Here is a 16,772-nt window from a genome sequence, read left to right as displayed (position 1 = left end):
GAAAAGCTCATCCTAACATGTCACAGAATTAGCTTTTAGGCAAACTAAATAAAATAAAAAACAATTAGTAATTCAATTTTAAGAAGAAAGGAAGAAACTGCATTTAAAGAGCCTTTCGCATCCTCGAGATGTCCCAAAGCACATTAATTACTATGTTGAAGTGTAATCACTCTTGTCATATTACCAAAGGCGGAAAACAATTTGCGCACAGTAAGATCCCACAATCATCAGCAAGACAAATGACCAGTTAATCTGTGGGTTCTTTTTGGTAGTGTTGGTTGAAGGATAAATGTTGACTTGAACCTACAACATTCTGACTCGGAGGTGAGAATGCTACCACTGAATGAAGCCGATAGATATTTAACTGGATTTTCAACAAACTGCTTTTTGATTGGAGGAGAAGTGTTCAGAGGTTGGATTGCTGTCAACTCTTCTAAGTCCAAAAACCCAATGGCAGAATCGCGGTACACTTCAAAATGCTGGAAAATGCACCAAGAAGTGTCAAAAATCTAAATTTCCCATGGCAGCGTGTTCCCAGAACACCTATAATATAAATTTTGCATCATCAGAGCTCATTACTCACTTCAAAAATTTCTAAATCCACTACTGAAAAGTTACATCTGATGGAATATAGGATATAGCTGCAGTTTAAATCAAGATGGTCATATCTCGTGAATGAATGAATTAAAAAACAAATCATTACCTGCAGGGCACTTTTGTTACATTTCTGGGTGTTATTCTTCATATTCTGCTTATGTTCAGCATAACTGGCAATTCCGTAAGTGGATTTCATATCCCCTATGATCTGGAGTGTGCCTTTATCTGCCCAATAAACAATAGCAAGACCCAGGGATTGAACTCTTGCTTACTATACCCTAGCTCAGGGGTTCTTAACCGGGGTCTACAAGAAGGTTTCAAGGAGTCCGCCAAAATAACATTCACCCAAGTTATGCCAATCCTATTTCTCATTCAATGAAACCAATCGAAATCCAGATGTAACCTCTTGTCAATCAATTAACCAATCAGATTCTTCTTTTGCTCCAACGTCTGAGCCCTCCTTCACGTTTAACCATTAGAAACTCTTGTTTCATCCGTCATCTTAACCTGCCGCCCTCCTGACCAATAATCTTTGCCTAAGTCACACTTCTGGGTTAGATGTGGCCAATCTGGTTCTTTGGTTTAGTCGGCGCTTTGGATGGGCGAGACAAAGCCAATCAGCGCAGCGATTGCAGGTGGGGGGCCGGGTTGGCGGACGCGTTGTGCTTCAGACATGGCGGGGCAGAGCGATCCAGTGCAGAGAGAGATACAACAGGACTGGGCCAACAGTGTAATCACCAGCAGCAGCAAACAGAATAGCAGATTTCCTCAATTCATTCGGTAAGGAGCAGCAGCCAGTGAATAATAAATAACCAGCACTAACAATAGAGTCGCCAAAGGAGAGCTTCCTCTTTACACCCACTCACTCCAGCGGGTGCCAGTAATGCTGGGTTTTCGGGCCTGGTTCACATCATATCCTGTGCTAGTTTATCTCTGAGTTAACGGTAGTGGAAAAATAAAATTGCATCTAATTTCCAGTTATCGATTAAAGGGGGTGGGGTTAATATATGATTGGAATTTCTCTTCCTAATTAGTCACATTAAGTAAGTAAAACAAAAATAATAAATATATATGTTTAATTGTATAACTAATTTTTATACAGAAAAAATACTTGTGTTGTGTTATGGGGGTTCGTGGAATTGTTATAACATAGGAGGGGGACCTCCGAAGCAAAAAGGTTGAGAAACCCTGGACTAGCTTACTGGGAGGTACCACTTGGCATCAGGTAACTCTTCTTAACCTTGGAAGGTGGATTGAATATACAATCCATCAGACTTAGATTCAGGCTGTAAACTAACAGGCAATTTATTAACAAAGAGGTTCCTAGAGAGCAAATAATACAAATGACAACAGAGAAGGTCATAGACTTAGGTAGCAGTGGGGAAATTAAAAACCAGAGCATGTCGGGAAGCGGCAGAAGGTATGGAGTAAAAGGTAAAGTAATAAAAAGGGCAAAAGCAGGAACTAAGTGTCACAAAACATCTTTGAAAGTTCTCTATCTGAATGCACGTAGCATTCGTAACAAAATAGATGAGTTAATGGCACAAATAACTACATATGGGTATGATCTTGTGGCCATTACAGAAACATGGCTGCAGGGTGACAATGCCTGGGAATTAAACATACCAGGTTATTTAACGATCAGGAAGGACAGGCAGGAAGGAAGGGGAGGTGGGGTGGCTATGTTAATAAAGGAAGGAATCACTAATACAGAGAAATGATATTGGGTCAAAAGATCAGGACAATGAAACAGTTTGGGTGGAGGTAAGGAATAATAAGGGAAAAAAACACTAGTGGGCGTAGTCTATAGGCCTCCGAACTGTGGCAACTCTGTTGGACGGAGTATCAATCAGGAAATAGTGGAGGCTTGTAATAAGGGAACATCTATAATTATGGGGGATTTTAACTATCATATTAATTGGACAAATCAAATTGGGCAGGGCTGCCTTGAGGATGAGTTCATTGAGTGTATTAGGGATGGATTTCTTGAGCAGTATGTAACTGAACCGACCAGGAGGCAGGCAACCTTAGATCTGGTCCTGTGTAACGAGACAGGATTAATTAAAAATGGCCTAGTAAAGGATCCCCTTGGAATGAGTGACCATAACATGGTTGAATTCCATATTCAATTAGAGGGTGAGAAGGTTGGATCTCAAACAAGCGTGCTAAGCTTGAATAAGGGAGACTATGAAGGTATGAGAGCGGAATTGAGTAGAGTGGACTGGGAAAATAGATTAAAGGGTAAGACGATACATGATCAGTGGTGTATGTTTAAGGAGTTATTTTACAACTTCCAAAAAGTATATATTCCACTGAGAAGAAAAGGGTGTAAAAGAAAAGACAGCCATCCGTGGCTAAGTAAAGAAATTAAGGATAGTATTCGACTAAAAACAAGGGCATATAAGGTAGCCAAATCTAGTGGGAGGATAGAGGATTGGGAAAACTTTAAAAGACAGCAAAAAATAACAAAAAGATTGATTAAGAAAGGGAAGATAGATTATGAAAGTAAATTAGCAAAAAATATAAAAACAGATAGTAAGAGTTTTTATAGTTATATAAAAAGAAAAAGGGTGGCTAAAGTAAATGTTGGTCCCTTAGAGGATGAGACCGGGAAATTAATGGTGGGAAATATGGAGATGGCAAAAACACTGAATGAATATTTTACATCAGTCTTTACAGTAGAAGACACTAAGAATATCCCAACACTGGACAAACAGGGGGCTAAAGGGGGGGGAGGAGCTAAACACGATCAAAATCACTAAGGAAGTGGTACTCGGTAAAATAATGGGACTCAAGGCGGATAAATCACCTGGACCTGATGGCTTACATCCTAGGGTCTTGAAGTGGTGGTAGGGATTGTGGATGCATTGGTAATAATTTTCCAAAACTCCCTGGACTCGGCAATGGTCCCGGCAGACTGGAAAACTGCTAATGTAACACCCTTATTTAAAAAGGGCAGTAGACAGAAGGCTGGAAACTATAGACCGGTTAGCCTAATATCTGTGGTAGGTAAAATTTTGGAGTCCATTATTAAGGAGACAATAACAGGACATTTGGATAATCATAATTTAATAGGACAAAGTCAGCATGGTTTTATGAAGGGGAAGTCATGTTTGACAAATTTGCTGGAGTTCTTTGAGGAAGTAACATATAGGGTGGATAAAGGGGAACCAGTGGACGTAGTGTATTTAGACTTCCAAAAGGCATTTGACAAGGTGCCACACAAAAGATTATTGCTTAAGATAAAAAATCACGGGATTGGGGGTAATCTGGCATGGATAGAGGATTGGCTATCTAACAGAAGGCAGAGAGTTGGGATAAGTGGTTCATTCTCAGACTGGCAATCAGTAACTAGTGGTGTTCCGCAGGGGTCAGTGCTGGGTCCCCAACTCTTTACAATCTATATTAACGATTTGGAGGAGGGGACCGAGTGTAACATATCAAAGTTTGCAGATGATACTAAGATGGAGGGGAAAGTAGTGAGTGAGGAGGACATAAAAAACCTTCAAGGGGACATAGACAGGCTAAGTAAGTGGGCAGAGATTTGGCAGATGGAATACAATACTGGAAAGTGTGAGGTTATGCACTTTGGCAGGAAAAATCGTAGACCAAGTTATTATCTTAATGGCAAGAAACTGGAAAGTACTGAAGTACAAAGGGATCTGGGGGTCCTGGTGCACGAAACTCAAAAGGTTAGTATGCAGGTGCAGCAAGTGATTAAGAAGGCCAATGGAATGTTGGCTTTCATTGCTAGGGGGATAGAATATAAAAATAGGGAGGTCTTGCTTCAGTTGTACAAGGTATTGGTGAGACCGCACCTGGAATACTGCGTACAGTTTTGGTGTCCATACTTAAGAAAGGACATACTTGCTCTTGAGTCAGTACAGAGAAGGTTCACTCGGTTAATCCCGGGGATGAGGGGATGGACATATGAGGAGAGGTTGAGTAGATTGGGACTCTACTCATTGGAGTTCAGAAGAATGAGAGGCGATCTTATTGAAACATATAAGATTGTGAAGGGGTTGGATTGGGTGGATGCAGGGAAGATGTTCCCGATGATGGGTGAAACTAGAACTAGGGGGCATAGTCTTAGAATAAGGGGCTGCTCTTTCAAAATTGAGATGAGGAGGAACTACTTCACTCAGAGGGTGGTAGGTCCATGGAATATGCTGCCCCAAAAAACTGTAGAAGCTACATCATTACATAAATTTAAAACAGAAATAGACAGTTTCCTAGAAGTAAAGGGAATTAAGGGTTATGGGGAGCGGGCAGGAATTTGGACATGAGTCTAGGTTGGGATCGGTCATGGCCCTGTGGGTAGCGGAGCGGGCCCAGGGGCCGTGTAGCCTGATCCTGCTCCTAATTCGTGTGTCTAATTCTGTTAGATGCAGGAGATGGTTCTGTGATAGTGGATTGGCAGTTAGGATCAGATCAGCCATGATCTTATTGAATGGCGGAGCAGGCTCGAGGGGCCTATTGGCCTACTCCTGCTCCTATTTCTTATGTTCTTATGTTCTTAAATGAACAGTACTTATTGTGACACAGTGTATTTACAGTAGTTTACGAATGTTGCTGTCTTTCATATATATGACAATAAAGACGCTTCCCTGAACTGCCTTTTAACAAAATTAGACACCTGAAAATGATCGCTCTCTTATATAGTGAAGCACTATTTCTGCTGGTTTTCGACTGACTTGCTGGGTTTTGACAACCCCAGATAAACCTCCTATCAGTCACTTCTGGCCACAGGGCTGTCCATCAAAAGACTGTAGCCTACTATCAACCTTGCCCCTTTTCATCCGATGAAGACAAGGCAGAACAAAAGACATCAATAAATAGGTTCTTTCATTAAATAGACTGGCTGCTATTTTTTGGTATTCAGACATAGACAATGCTTGAGGAACAAACCTGGAGCCTCCATGGTTCAGAAGCTTCAAAATGAATAGCTTGGCATTTGAACAATTAATATTTTAGCTTCTGTATTATCTGAGAGGAATCAGAACTCAGTTGCAGAACTTTATGGCAAAACCCCGGTACAAACCCTGAAATCTGCTGCAGCACAAAGGAATTTAACTTGTTCAGCCATATCGAAGCAGTGACCTGGGCCATAGGCTTTTAGTCAGGTCTACCTTTCAGTTGTACACTTTTTTTTTTAGAGTTGTTAGCACTTTGAGGGCTGTCCGCTTTTCCGAAGCTGTATGGCAGCTTTCCTGAGTTTTGTAGCTTGACGCGTATGTAACTGTAAGTTCTTTCTTCCTACACTTTTTGCTGCCTGCCTGCTTTCCCTTTCTCTTTTGCTCCTGCTCTATTCCATTGTTCCTGAGCCCACGCCAGCGTGGTTCCTGACATGAAGAGCAGCACTTCATGCTGCAACAAAATGGCCGCTCAGATTTTCAACCACCATTTGAGTAGATCCCATTGGCACTGGAAAGGAAACTGAAAGAGACTTTCCTTGGATTGCTTCTGTTTTTGTTAAATTTGGGAATTGCATAATAGAAGAGATGGGAGTCCACCAAGTATAGACTTCAGTCTGAGGGTGTAGTATTTTGATAAGCGGACAAACAAATGAAGATAATCACTAGGGTTAATATCTTAAATCTCACTGTCAATGTGGATATGTTGATATGACTTATTTTATAAAACCACACACCGATTGCAGCGGTTCAAGAAGGCGGCTCACCACCACCTTCTCGAGGGCAATTAGTGATGGGCAATAAATGCCGGTCTTGCCATTGATGCCCACATCCCATAAATGAATGAATAAAACCTTTTTTTTTTAAATTACCACCCTGTCAAATCCTGTTGACATTTCTGCTCACCGCAGAGGACTGAAGATGATCTCATTTCTTACGCTATTTTTATTTGCCCATCTTGAACTGTAGCTGCAGGTGTAACACACACCAAATGAGTCTACAGGCGGTACAATCGCCCTGACCATCTTTAAAATGCTTGGCGGTAGTTTGCCAACAGCAGAGGATGCAGAAAATTGCTACAGAGCTTCTCAGCACAACTTGATAGAGGACAGAAACGAAGTACAAGGGGAAACTTGCTTTGCTAAAGAGAAATACCACTTGAGCGAACGGGTGGAGGGAAGCGTTATCGAGTGGAGGGAATTTTTCTATATCTATATATATATATTTCCCAACTCAGAAGAGATAGTTCACTTGGTGCTGGAGTGAGAGCAACAACAACTGGCATTTATATAGTGCCTTATCGTAGAAAAATGTCCTACGGTTGCGCACAGGCAATCGGACAAAAATGGATGACGAGCCAAAGCAGGAGAAGCTTGGTCAACAAGTTTTAGGGAGAGCCTTAAAGGAGGAGATGGAGGTGGAGAGACGGAGGGTTTAAGAAGGAATTCCAGAGCATAGGGCCTCGTCAGCTGAAGACACGGGTGAGGAAGGGAATGCACAAGAGACCAGAGTCAGACTAATGGAGAGTTCGGGGGCGGGAGGAGTGGAGGCCTGGAGGAGGTTAAACAATCCAACTGGATGTTTTAGGCAGAAGACATAACACCCAGGGTTGCTCTCCTGTCTGCTCTTGGGTAAATCAATTTTCTCTGCCGGGGATGGGTTGGGAGAGGAGGGAGGCCATTACTGCTTTTTGCCACCTCTTTCACACAGCCTTCCTCTTTAATAATGAATATCCTGAAAAATCCTCAAAGTCTTGGGCCTAGAAATTTGGTCGGTTGCGCCAGCGATTAGCGCCTAAAGAGCCCGAGATTTGGGGCGTTACCCAATTTTCGGACGTGCGCAGTGATCCTAGCGCGTCCTGCCATATTGAGTAGCCTGTTAGTGCCGGCGCTAAGTCTTTGCGCCCGCTTGCGGGCGCAGACAGATAATGATGTCATTTCATTGTGCAACGCCTTTTTGGCGCCCCGTACCGGAAATTCAGTGGCGCCCCCCTCCGTTCCGCCTGGCGCTATTAGTGACAGTTGGATGGAACGTTACCAGGTCCTTCTCGGACTCGGGGGGCGCTCTTTAAAGGGGACAGCACTAGTATAAAAGCAGCAGCCATTTGGCCTGGCCATACTGCTCGCTGCTGGAGAGAGTTGCAGACCTTCAGTTACACAGACTTGTTCTTATTGAGCCAGAGGAGCCTTGGGACCTTCAGCCCTGTCCAGAACAGTTGGATCCAGAAAGCTGACTGCGTCTTACTCGTCGGCCAGAATAATGGGAGCTGCTTTGGAGGGAACGTCATCCTGGCTGAACAACTGGCAAGGGCACAGAGATGGAGGGAGGGCCGGGATTGGCCAGAAGGAGGAGGGCCAATGGATGTCGCCAAATCCGACCATATGCTGCCAGGGTTTTCAGGCAGCAGGTCTCCTACCTTAACTTGTCGGAGGAGCAGTGTCTGCGAAGGCTCAGATTTGGTAAGGATGTTGTCACTGAGCTGTGCCACCTGCTTGCTGAGGATCTGCAGTAGCGGATACGGTGCAGGACCTCGCTGTCGGTGGCCGTGAAAGTCACTGTTGCGCTCAACCTTTACGCCAGCGGATCGTTTCAGGCAGCAGCTGGGGACATATCAAATATCTCTCAATTTGCGGTGCATTGCTGCATCCGGCAAGTGACAGCTGCCCTCTACAAAAGGAGGCGCGATTTAATCACCTTCCCTGTGACCCTGGAGAAGCAGGGGGAGCGCGCACAGGGCTTCGCGGCAATTGCAGACTTCCCCATGGTGCAGGGGGCCATTGATTGCACACACGTGGCTTTGCGGGCACCATTACAGAATCCGGAGGAGTTCCGTAACCGAAAGGGGTTCCACTCCCTTAATGTGCAGCTGCTCTGTGATCACCGGCAGATGATCATGGCGGTGAATGCACAATACCCAGGCAGCAGCCATGACGCCTTCATCCTGCGGCAGACCTCAGTGGCTGACCTTTTTGAGGCCCCGGCTCACCCACGAGGCTGGCTTCTGGGCGACAAGGGCTATCCTCTCTGCCCATGGCTCATGACCCTGCTCCGTTTGCCCAGCACCCCGGCAGAAGAGCATTACAATAACAGCTATCAGGCCACCAGGAACATTGTGGAGCACACAATTGGTGTGCTGAAGCAGCGTTTCCGTTGTCTAGACCATTCGGGGGGCGCCCTACAGTACTCGCCGGAGCATGTGGCGCGCATCGTTGTTGTCTGCTGCATGCTCCAAAACCTGGCCATTCGACGCACCCAGCCAATGCCAGCCGACCCTCAAGGTCCAGCAGAGCAGGCGGACGAGGAGGATCAGGAGGAGGAAGATGGGAGGGCCGTTCGTCAGAGGTTCATAAGGACTCGGTTCTAGGCCCCTCGGACGGAATGGTGGCTGTGAATCGAACAGCGCCCTCCGGTTCGCTGTAAGCCTATGAAGGCCTCGATGATTGTAAATAGTGTACAGCGTGATTGTAAATAAAAAGTTTTCTTTATTTTCAAACAAGTGCTTCCTTCCAGCATGACAACGTAATGGTAACAGAAATCATAACTAACAAACTAACAGATAACTGTCTGGCAACCCGGCGAAACTAACCAAACCATAACAAACAAACACAGCAGGTGTGGACGGCCTTAAATCCGGAAAAAGAGACGTCTTAGCACCTCCCTCTACTGGTGACCCCTTGATGGAGACCGACTCCTCTTACGAGGTCGGCCCCTTCCCTCCCTGCAGCTCCTCCGTAATTGGACCCCAGTGGCTGCATCAAGGCTGGGGGACGCCTGCTGAGTGTCTGGAAGCGCTGAAGCCCCTGAGGGACGGCCTGGACGACCTCTGGGCTTGGAGGTCCCGCAAGCAGGCTGCTCCAACTGGGCATGTCTGCTAGCAGTCTGCCGCGCAGGTGGTGGCAGCTGCTCTGCTGATGTGCCAGCGGTGGCATCAGGACTGCTCACATGCAGAGAGAGGACACCTGCACCGTGGTCGGCCGAAACACTAGCACTCTGATGGGGCCGCACAGGACCATACGCCACAATCGACTGCTCCACAGATTCATGGCCTGCTGTGGTGCTGCAAGGGCCTGGGGTGATCCTGCCTGATGCAGCTAGGGTGGCAGCAGAGAGTGTTCGCGTGGCCTCAATTTGCGTGTGGACGAGGCCAGCAAGTGACTGCGTGGCAGCAGTGAGGACCTGCGTGGCAGGTGCCAGTGCTTCGGAAAAGCCATGGACAGTCCTTTCCACTGCTTCGGACAAGGCCGGAACACTCCTTTCCACTGCCTCGGACAAGGCATGGACAGACCTTTCCACTGCATCGGACAAGCCCTGGACAGACCTTTCCATTGCTGGGCCGAAGCCCTGGACAGACTTTTCCATTGCTGGGCCGAAGCCCTGGACAGTCCTTTCCATTGCTGCCCCAAAGTCCAGCACACTCTTTGCCAGTGTGTCGATCGACTCAGGCATCCTCCCCACTGCAGCCATCAGCTCAGTGTGCCTGAGCCGGGCCTGGGTGCTCATCTCGGTAAGGCTACGCACCTCCTCTGCACTCTGTGCAGCAGTCATGGTGGCCTGCCTCGCCCTCCGGGGAGACGGCCCCCGAGCATCCCTACCCCCCGCGCGTTGCTGCAGGCCGCTGGTTCCTGCAACTGGCTCCTCATCAGAGCCCCCCCCCCTCTCCCTTCAAGGGAACTACTATCCCCAGTCTCCAGATGCGGTGGCTCCCCTGAGGCTGGCACGGATGGTCCGGCTTCCTCCTGGTCGTCGCCTCCGGAGGCACTGGCACTGGCAGCTTGAGGGGCTGGCTCCCGAGTTGGTGATGCAGCATCTGAAAGCAGGGAGGTTGAAGAGTGGCTTTAGCAAAAGGACAGTTTGGCAGCAAGGGATGCAACAGTGCGGCAATGCTATGACATGACTCCACATTGAGAAAGCATGCTGGCGGGGGAAACAACTGGAAGGTGACAGCTGTAATAGTAGCGAACCTTACCATCGCTGTGGACAATGGGGTCGGCAGCTGCAGTGGTGACAAGACCACTCAGACGTCCTCCCACAATCTGGTGGACTCTCTCCTCGAGATCCGTCAGAGGCTCCAGTTGAGGACGGCCTCCTCCGGTGCGAAGCTGCTCCTTGCGGTTTCTCGCCAGCTTGGCCTGCAGGGCAAAGGACGGGAAGTGATGTTACATGATGCCCTGAATGATGATCTCATGCCCCCCATGGTGGAACAGCCCTTACATGATGCCCTGGGTTATCATCTCATGCCCCCCTTGGTGGACCAGCCCTTACATGATGCCCTGAGTCAAATGTGCATGTGTGTGACCAGAAAGGGCCATGGGTGCTTGCTGACAGATGGCCAGTGGGGCATAGCGCACCCTGTAGCCATAAAGTCAGGTGCTAATGGAGGGATGCATAAGTTTACATTAACTCCACTCACCCTCACGACCCGAGTGAGGTCGTTGAATTTCTTCCTGCACTGCACAGGGCTCCTGGTCGCCATGCTGCTGGAGTTGACCCTCTGAGAAACATCCCTCCAAGCTCGTCGGTAGTCCTTATGATTAGGCCTCCTGCCATTGTCGGGGTAGAGGACATCTCGCCGGCGCTCCACTGCGGCCACCAATTCCTCCAGAGGCTCATTGGTGAAGCGCTCTGCTCTCTGCCTCACCCTCTCCATATGCTCCAAGTTTTTTGCGCCAGAGAAGGGCCTGCGCCGATTTGCAGGCCTACAAGGCGCAGTGTGTGGATGCTGGAGCTGCCTGACCCATCCCTTTAAGAGCTGGCCAGCGCCTGGAAGTCTCGTGGTCATGGGTAATTGAGAGCACCTGCGCTGCGGCTGGACGCCCCGATATTGGGTTGCGCCGGCATGTTAGCGCCTTAGGTGCCCCGTGTAACGCCTGAACTCGCGCCTCAATCACCTTTGGGGCGCTGCAACCCAATATCGCACGAGGTGTCGATAAGTTGCGTCTGGCTATAAAATTTGCACTCTGCCAATTCTAACACCCCAAGCGGGGCTATACCCAATTTCTAGGCCTTGGTTTTTTTCCCCCGTCATTTTAAGAAAGCCAATCGAGTCAGGTGTAGCCTTCAAGAGGGTTAATTTTCCACATCTGACTTTGAACTTTTCCGCGCCTGCAGAGGTGGTGTTTGGTAAAACCAGTGTGCATCTGTCCCATAAATGTCATTTAGTTTCTCTCAGTGGAATAAATTAAAATAAACATTTGATCTGCCATCTGCCCGGCTCTGTGACATAACCTCAGGATTCCGGAGATGAAACGATTTTCTAGTGGTCTGACTCACCATTTATGTAACTGTACCTTTGAGATGAAAGCAAGTGCTCCATGCATCTTTCTGACCAGCATTCATTTTAAGGTGAGATATTGATTGTTTTTTATTGAAGCAAATTAATAATTGGGTTGAAACCTTTGCTTCAGACTCCACAGTCCCAACCTTTTTCAAGGACTAAATGTATCTTTCAATCACGGCTGCAGTAGCTAGGAAAAATGTCCAGTATTTTTAATTTTGTTTCAGTGCAAGTTTGCAAAATGTGGGAGATGGTTAAAGTTACTCTTCAGGACAGCCACCTGGTGAAGTGGGCTCGAACCTTGCTATTGTATCTCTGTGACCTAGGCTTGAATCCTACCTAGTATAATATGATGAAAGCCTTCTCTTCATGGTTCTCAGTGAAATTAGTTCCACACCGTCTCGTCCCATTTCCCAGTGCCCCATACTCTGTACTAAATTGAATTCATACTTTTTTTTAATTTGTTTATGGGATGTGGGCATCGCTGACAAGGCCAGCATTTATTGCCCATCCCTAATTGCCCTTGAGAAGGTGGTGGTGAGCCGCCTTCTTGAACATCTGCAATCCATGTGGTGAAGGTACTCCCAACAATGCTGTTAGGGAGGGAGTTCCAGGATTTTGACCCAGCAAAGATGAAGGATCGGCAATATACTTCTAAGTCAGGATGGTGTGTGACTTGAAGGGGAACTTGGAAGTGGTGGTGTTCCCATGCACCTGCTGCCCTTGTCCTTTTAGGTGGAAGAAGTCGCGGGCTTGGGAGGTGCTGCCAAAGAAGCCTTGGCGAGTTGCTGCAGTGCATCTTGTAGATGGTACACACTGCAGCCACGGTATGCCGGTGGTGGAGAGAGTGAATGGGGTGCCAATTAAACTCGGAGATGCCATGAAGATGGCTGATGTGGGAAGTGAAAGTTCAAGGGAATACTGCGCTGAAGTTTTAATCAGGGCATTGCTGAGGTGAAGCAGAATGAGCTTGTCATGTGGTCATACTACCAACATTGCAGTTATACTGCATGTTCGTCATTAGTGGAGTTCAAGAGGTTTACTACAGCAGTGCCCAAGGGCAGTATAACTGGGGCAGTTAAACGGGTGAGTTGGGGTTGGGTAGGAGGTTAAAGTGTTAAAAAAATGGAATCCTGATGCCAACCCGCCCACTTCCAGTTTTAATGGAGGCGGGACAGCGGCGGGCAGCCAACCTGCTCCCAGGAGGAGGGTCGTCCATTTAAATATTATAATGAGGTTGGTATGCCTCAGATTTAACCACCGTTTCAAAGTTAACTCTGGCTGGTCGAGTTTCCCAGGCTTTGGGGAGCCCGCCAGCTAATGGAAGGTGAGGACTGCTGGACCCAGGAGGTAACTGCCTTTCCACTTACCTCCTGGATCCAGCATCCCTGACTCACACATCACCCTGCGATCGGACCTCCCCCCGAAGCCTTCCATCTCCATCCCCCTCCCCAGATCCTCCGATCTCCCCCTGACCTCTCCTCCACAAGGCCTCCGATTTCCCCCCCCCACCCCCCGCCGATGCCTCTGATCGCTTTCCTGGCATCCCCCTCTCCCACCCCCGATGCTCCTCCGGCCCTGATCCTCCTCCAGCCCCCGACCACCCCCACCCGATTCTTCCCTTCCTCCTCTCTGTGGCCTAGTGCTGCAGGCCTACCCGCCCACAGCCAGCCAGCCTCTCCATCTGGGTGTCTGCGGTGGGAAACAGCTTTGAAATGTTAATCAGGCCCTGTCGTTAACTTCGGCAGGGCCTGCGGGAAACCCGTTCTCCCGAGTTTCCAGACTGCTTTCTAGCCCCCCCTCCCCCTGCTCCCAACCCGCCTCTAGATTATAATTCTGGCCACAGAGTGTGTAATAAAGAAGCGTTCTTAGTACTCAGTTGGCAAATTGACCTGTAGAACCACAACAGCTTCATTAACCCATTCGACAAAATATTTGGGAGGTAATTTTAACCTAAAAAAATGGGTGGGTTGGGGGTGGGGGGGTAGTTAAATTGTTAAAAATCGAAATCCCGACCTGATCCCGTCTCCAACCTGCCCACTTCCGGTTTTAACGGACGCGGGATGGTTGGGGGGGGGGGCGGAATGGGGGGGCGACGACGTCAATTTCAATATTACAGTGAGGCTGGAAGCCTCTTTAACCTACATTTTCTTTTAAACTATAGCTGGTCAGGTTTTACACACTTCGTAAAACCTGGCAGTTACAGCAAGGCGAAGACTGCTGCATCCAGGAGGTAAGTGCCTTTACACCTACCCCTGGATCCAGGGACCCCCCACGATCGAAGACCCACCCCCACGAGGCCTCCGATTGCCTTCCCGGACTTCCCCCACCGATGATCCTGAGGCCAGCCACGAGCCTCATTGGTGGCTGGCCCCAATCTTCTCTGCCCCCCCCACCCACCACCACCACCAGTCCCTCAATGGCCCCGATCTTCATTCACCCCCTGCAACCTCCCGATCCTCCGTAGGCCGGCACTGGCCCCCACCCATTCCCTCCCCCCATCTCTGTGCGGCCTAGTGCCACGGCTCTACTCGTCCACAGCTAGCCAGTCTCTCCATCTGGCTGGCTGCGGGTGGGAAACAGGCTTCAGATGCAAATCAGGCCTGCCGTTAAAGTCGGCAGGGCCTGCGGGAAACCCGTTCTCCCAGGTTTCCCGCCCACATCGGAGTCCCCGCTCCCAACCCGCCTTCCCCATGAAAATCCAGCCCTTTGTCTTCTGCTGAATCTGCTGAGTGCCACTGTCATGTATTGTTCTGTGTTCCATAAAGAGACCAGTCCCTAGTCAGGAATGGCTTGTGCTATGAATTAATTCATTTTGGATGGGCTGTTTAAATAATATGCTAGTTGTCTATTTTTTACCGCATGTACTATATGTGTTTACATCAGGCGCTGAACTGGAGCAGATGGTTCTCCTCACATCAAGTCAATGTTACATGTGGTGAAATGGAGGCACTGATGCTTGAAGCAGTTAGGAGTACTCCTATTGCTTGAGGCTCATCTGAAGAACATTTCATTGATGATGCCGGTAATTCACCTGGCAGATCATTGAGGGACTTGAAGCAAGTTGTTCATGTAGGAAGGATAGTGCCATACAGGCTGACTAGATCAGTAACTTAAAGTATGTTAAGGCTTTCGATTAGGCACTTTACAGCCTTCTGGACTCAACATCGAGTTCAACAATTTCAGACCATAACCTCTGCACCTATCATTTTTTTTCTCTCTCTCACATGGCAGCTGTTAATCATTCAGCCAGTCCCATTTACACCTCATCTAGTCATATTTTGTTTCTTAACTTGTCCCATTACCATCTCCTTTTGCCTTGCACCATCATCCCTTTTGTCTCTTAATCTCTCCTGCCTTCCATCCTATCATAGACCTTCCTGTTTGTTCTTTCCTCCCCTCCCCCCTCTCCCTGCCCCTATATTTGCTTAAAACCTGTTACATCTCCAACTTTTTCCAGTTCTGATGAAGGGTCATCGACCTGAAACATTAACTCTGTTTCTCTCTCTGCAGATGCTGCCTGACCTGCTGAGTATTTCCAGCATTTTCTGTTTTTATTTCCGATTTCCAGCATCCGCAGTATTTTGCTTTTGTGGTATGTTAAGGCTGTTTTCCTGTAGGTATAGGCACTGCTAGCCCATTCACCAAATGAGGGCACAGTATAGCTCTTCATAGTCAAAAACTAGAGGCCATAAATATAAGATAGTCACTAATAAATCCATCGGGGAATTCAGGAGAAACTTCTTTACTCAAGAGAGTGATGAGAAGGTGGAACTCACTACCACATGGAGTGGTTGAGGCGAATAGTATAGATTCATTTAAGGGGAAGCTAGATAAGCACGTGAGGGAGAAGGGAATAGAAGGTTATGTTGATACGGTGAGATGAAGTAGGAGGGCTGGAGGCTCGTGTGGAGCACAAACACTGACACAGATCTGTTGGGCCCGGCGGCCTGTTTCTGTGCTGTAGCTTCTATGCAATAAGGCACAGTTTACTCAAGTCTCAGCTGGTGACGAGAAACGCAGGAGCGGCCAGATCTGCAATGCTGAGTTACTCCGAGATGATGGGGGGCAACATGGAAGCCCCGGAATATTGCCTCTTCTACATCCTATTGCTCAGGAAACCAAATAAGTAACATGCTGGTTCCACCTGGCTCTTCAGCTCCATGCAGTTGGAGCAAAGCTGTCTGGGAAACAATGAAATAGGTTAAATGTACAAATGACATAGGAATTAGGAGCAGGAGTAGGCCATACGGCCCCTCGAGCCTATTCCGCCATTCAATAAGATCATGGCTGATCTTTCTACCTCAACTCCACTTTCCTGTCCTATCCCATATCCCTTGATTCTCTTAGTATCCAAAAATCTATCAATCTCAGTCTTGAATATACTCAACGACTGAACATCCACAGCCCTCTGTGGTAGAGACAAATTATCAACTGGGCACCACTTGCATCTATCCCTATTTGAAATGTGTAACTTTTATTAGTTTTAAGCTAAAGATGATTATTCTGTTAATGTTGAGTCTCGCCGCTTTATGACAAAAGTAGAAAAAGTGCAGCAGTCTAAAGAGCTGCTGAAATTCCTGAATGTAAACTGTTTAGAGGAGCTTTGTTCTGCGCGCTCGATGACCTAGTTTGCATTACGCAGAAATTGAGCGAGATTTTTCACTGCACAAGATTGAAGGGTTAAGTGCTTGAAATGCTGTTGTGTTCAAGCAAGCCCAAACTGAGATTACACTGGGAAATCTAGCACAAATCTGTATCCAGGTTTTGAAAACCAGGGTAGCATTTTGAACACTTGACGACTAACATGTTAGTTGATAAATCTCAAGTTTTGTCTTAAAATGTGTTGTCTTCCATTCACTTCTCTGGTTATTGATGCAACAATGTAGGCCTAATGAAACCTGGAATTGGGGATGTGAGCTTATTAATGCTTCTGTAAATGTCTATAATGCACAGGTATACTGAGGGTAACAAGTCACTGCTCAATT

The 16,772-nt window shown here is 47.5% G+C and overlaps 1 protein-coding gene across 2 annotated transcripts in view; it reads left to right on the top strand.

The window, feature by feature from the left end:
* Positions 1-16,772, top strand: part of dtd1 (D-aminoacyl-tRNA deacylase 1) — a 291,913-nt gene that overhangs the window by 268,390 nt on the left and 6,751 nt on the right. The window lies entirely within an intron of this gene.

Source organism: Somniosus microcephalus, chromosome 3, assembly GCF_052327205.1.
Source record: "Somniosus microcephalus isolate GS21.2 chromosome 3, FLI_Smic_1.0, whole genome shotgun sequence".
Lineage (NCBI taxonomy): Eukaryota > Metazoa > Chordata > Chondrichthyes > Squaliformes > Somniosidae > Somniosus > Somniosus microcephalus.
This window is presented reverse-complemented; position numbering and strand designations above follow the sequence as displayed.